The sequence below is a fragment of the Trichosurus vulpecula genome, chromosome 1 (assembly GCF_011100635.1).
Source record: "Trichosurus vulpecula isolate mTriVul1 chromosome 1, mTriVul1.pri, whole genome shotgun sequence".
Lineage (NCBI taxonomy): Eukaryota > Metazoa > Chordata > Mammalia > Diprotodontia > Phalangeridae > Trichosurus > Trichosurus vulpecula.
In genome coordinates, this window is record NC_050573.1 from 409,803,153 (window position 1) to 409,807,466 (window position 4,314).

The window sequence follows — 4,314 nt, forward strand, 5'->3', positions numbered from 1 at the left end:
TTGTTTTATTCTTTAAAAAAAGTTTATGGGATTACTCTAAAGGCAAAGAGGACTTGTGGCACAGATATGAGTGAAGAGCCCATGGAAAAAATAAATTATGATCTAGACAACAAGGAAACCAAAGGGAATCCTTGTAAATTGACTCATTTGACTCCCGTTATCAAAGCTTTAACTCTGCAAATATTTAGAGGCACACATGCATTTTTGCTTTATTCATAATTTGTATTGTTCTAGGATACCAAAAGTATTTCTAATGATGCCAAATTAACAAAATTTTTGTACCTCATCCTAAAACATGCATTGATCCATCTCATCCAATGGAAATATCAAATTTATTGATAGCCACATAAAAAACTAAAATGCATACAATTGTACAGTTTTCATAATGGTCTATTTCATTATTGGTGGGTAGTGCCATTTAACAGTCAAATAAATAATGTATAGGTGACTACGCTAATGCAACTTTGGTAACTAGATATAGATATACATAATCAATTTAACTACAAACCAACAAGTAACTGTCTAAATATTTAATATATAGCTCTTGTTTGGATCAACCCTTGTTTAGATCATCCCTCTTAGAAAAAAATAGCCTGATGATGACATTGGAAATATATCTTAAGGCCAAATCTTCAGCAAGCTATCCCTTTCCCACAGGTTTCTTTGAATGTACTATGCCTCCAACTTCAAAGTGAGCCCAAGTTTGTGACCTCTAGCATTGATGCTCTTTTCATCCACCAGGACAGACAACATAAGTTTCACACCAGACCTCAGGGTCTGAGTTTAATCTACACTAATGAAACTAGAATTGTTGACTTTTGCAGAAATAGAAGCAGTGGAATCCAACTGATACTCATCTGCATTGTCAAAACGAGTGCAGCTGGTGTCTGATGTCCAAGCTAGGTTTACAGAAGTATCAAGATCATCACAAACTTTCTGATAATTTGGACCTCCAAATTCTATTCTATCATCGACATTAGTGTGTACTTTGAAGTCTCCAGTCTTGTAGTCCACTGCAAAGTTATTCCTTGTCAACTTTGACTTGGCACTATCAAAGATCATCTGGTAGCCAGCAAGCCAGCCTTCAAAACCAAAAATGGCTGACCCAGGAATTGCAGGTCCAGAAAAATCAAAGTCAGGGTCACAGTCAAAGTTTATGCCCATTTGTAAGCAGATTTTATTTTGCCACTTTTCTTCCCTGTATTTGGTGAGAAGGTAGTGTCAAATATCAACTTTAAACCTTGGCAAATCTGATCGTTAATTGCTGTTTCAGGTCCCAGAATGTTATCAGTGTTCCACATTTCTGTGAAAGTCAGACCATACTTATACAATCTCCAAAGTCCTAGAAATTTTACCAGTGTCTATATTAGATGAACTCGATAATGAGAATTCCACTCCACTGAGAGACTTTGTTTTCACATCCAGTTTCACCAACCCAAGAGCCAAATTCTTTGTTGAAGATATCTCTGGCAGCTTTGCCAAGGCAACCATATGATGGAGGAATACACATTGTTAGATGATAACTGTTCTGCAGGTATGATGACATGGTGAGACCAAGGAAAGGGCCATCATTTCTTATCAACAGTATTCCATTACAATATATGAATATAATATATATTAATAGCACAATTTCTTTAGCCATTCTCCAATTGATGGGTATTTTGACAATTTCTAATTCTTTTCCACCACAAAAAGAGCTTTTAAATATTTTTATATGTGTGAATCCTTTTCTTTTTATCTCTTTGGTACACACATAGTAATGGTATTGTTGGGTCAAAGGGCATGTCCAGTTTGATAGCCCTTTGGGCATAGTTCCAAATTATTCTCCAGAATTATATTTAGGTTTAAAGTACAGCAGACACTACTGCAATAGAAGAACTTATCTCAGGTATGTTTTGTATAAATGCGTCAAGTTTAAATTCCCACAAATTACTGTAACTTGTGGGAACTTTCTCATTTGTAAAATGTAGCTAATAATATGTATGCTAACTATCTCTCCTACTAAGCTTACTGAAAGGAAAGTTTATAATATAGAAAAATTTATATTGCTTTCATTTAACTAATGAATCAATTAATCAATAAACCACCTGGTTCTGAGGGTAGCTGGTTTTTTAATAAATATTTATGGCCTGATTGCTCAAGGTTACGTAGCTAACAAGTAAAGTAGCTAAGACTACAATTCAGATATGATGGGTCTTCTTTGGAAGTGACCCCTTCCATTTCACTATGTTGCCTCCTTGCTTTTTAAGTGCTAATTTTTATTTGGCATATTCAAAACATGTGTTTCAACAATTTAAAAGTGATTTGCCAAGCTTATCAATATGAAAGATCTTTAATGAATGTTTAATGTTGGAGTGTATTCAAGTTATTGACTTCTGTCAAATCATGGAGAATTGCTCTGGTTGGATGATGTGATGGCAATGTGATGCTTAGGCTTACCAGAGTTTGGGATCCATGGTCCTCAGTAGGAAAGCTCAAAAGTAGCCCTCTCCTCTTGGGTTTCCTTAGCAAACCTTTATTTTATGTCAAAAATGCTCCCTTTTTATAGCCTAGATCTCATAAGGATTAAGGGGTAATAGATGTAGAGCTGGAAGGGGCCTCAGAGGTCATTTAATCCAACTCCATTATTTTACTGAAGAGGAGACTAAAGCCCATAGAAGTTTAGTGACTTGTCCAGGGTCACACAACGAGTTGTTGGAGGAGGGGTTCAAATCCAAGTCCTCTAGCACCAGAGCCAGATCTCTTTCCATTCTACTGCACATGAAATCAAATAATGTCCTGGTTCTACAAAAGAAATATTGAGAATAGAAATAGTAAATAAGGATTTAATTGTGAACTTTTGAGTCTGTTTTACAATATGATTTATAATGTAATTTATATGATATGATATAATATATTAATAGATTGTTAAAAATATGTTTCTTAGAGGCAACAGGTTTGTAGAAGAAAGAATGCTCTTCTTGGAGCCTGAACACATATTGTTGAGTATTATCTTTGTTCTCTGTTGACTGTGTCTATGGGGAAGTCATTTTTACCCCTCTGTGGTTGTTACATGGGGCTAATGATACTGGTGCTACCTATCTCAAAGGGTTGTTGCAAGGAAAGTGCTTTGTAGATTGTAGAGTGCTATATTCTATTATATATGTGAGTGTAATGGACCCAGCACATGCCTAGACCATTTAATATGGTGTCGCTCATGTGGAAGATACTAGGGACCTGCTTCCAGGACACTAGAGGAATCTATGACCGAGCACATGGTTGAAAACAGTATTTTTCAATTAACTGTGTAGCTGGAATACTCAGTGTATTTAAAATGGCCTGACTCAGAATCTTTAGGGGCATATGCTACCTTCATGTCTGAGGCTAAAGAACTCTTCCATTCATACCAAGTGGTAAGAGATGGGGGCTTGAGGACTCTCTCCTTCCCATCCATCTCCATTTGCCATGTGACTCCAAGAAATGGTTTCAGGTTTTTGAACTTCATGTTTATTTTTTTTTTACCATTCTAGATGCAAGGAATAGAACCTCAATATTTCCCAGGAGCTCAAGATGAGCCATGGAGATCTAGGAATCTAGGAATCCAGGCTAGATTCTGCAGGCAGCCAAACAGTAACACCCTGATGGGACTCTCTAGCATAGCAGAAGGTAGGTACTTGTAGTTTTGGACTTGAGTTTACTGGGACTTATTGCTGGGACTAATGTTATATAGAAAGTGAGCTAAAATGTGAGCATAATCCCACCTCATGCACTTAATGCATCTATCAACCCTCCCACATCTCCAAAGACAGGTGTGTGTGTGTGTGTGTGTGTGTGTGTGTGTGTGTGTGTGTGTGAGAGAGAGAGAGAGAGAGAGAGAGAGAGAGAGAGAAAGAGAGGAAGTAGTGACAATGAGTTGATAGCTTTTATAAGAATTTGGCTGAGAGAGAAAAGATACAGAATAATATCTTGAGGGGAAGGAAAGATCCACTGAAAGTTTTATAAGTATAGGATCAACTTGCGGATATTTAAAGGCAATAGGGAAGGAACTAGTATTGTGAGACAATAAAAAATAGGGAATGATAGGGAAACACTGAAATTTCTGGTTGAGAATGATAGGGTCAGATAGGTGGAATAGGGAGAGAAGGAGGACTAGAAAGTAAGGCTTACTAAGTGCTTGCTATGTGCCAGGAACTGTGCTAAGTCCCTATGCTCAAAAAATTTATTTTCTAATGGGAGAAGACAACACATAAAGGGGCACTGGAAGGTGGGTACATGAATAGCACAGTGGGAAGATGTCTACGGAGTGCGGTGGAGGTCTGGACCTCAGCAAGAAAA

General features: G+C 37.1%; 1 pseudogene; it reads right to left on the reverse strand.

The window, feature by feature from the left end:
- Positions 1–672: 672 nt before the first annotated feature.
- On the reverse strand, positions 673–1,546 carry LOC118834198 (annotated as a pseudogene).
- Positions 1,547–4,314: the final 2,768 nt, after the last annotated feature.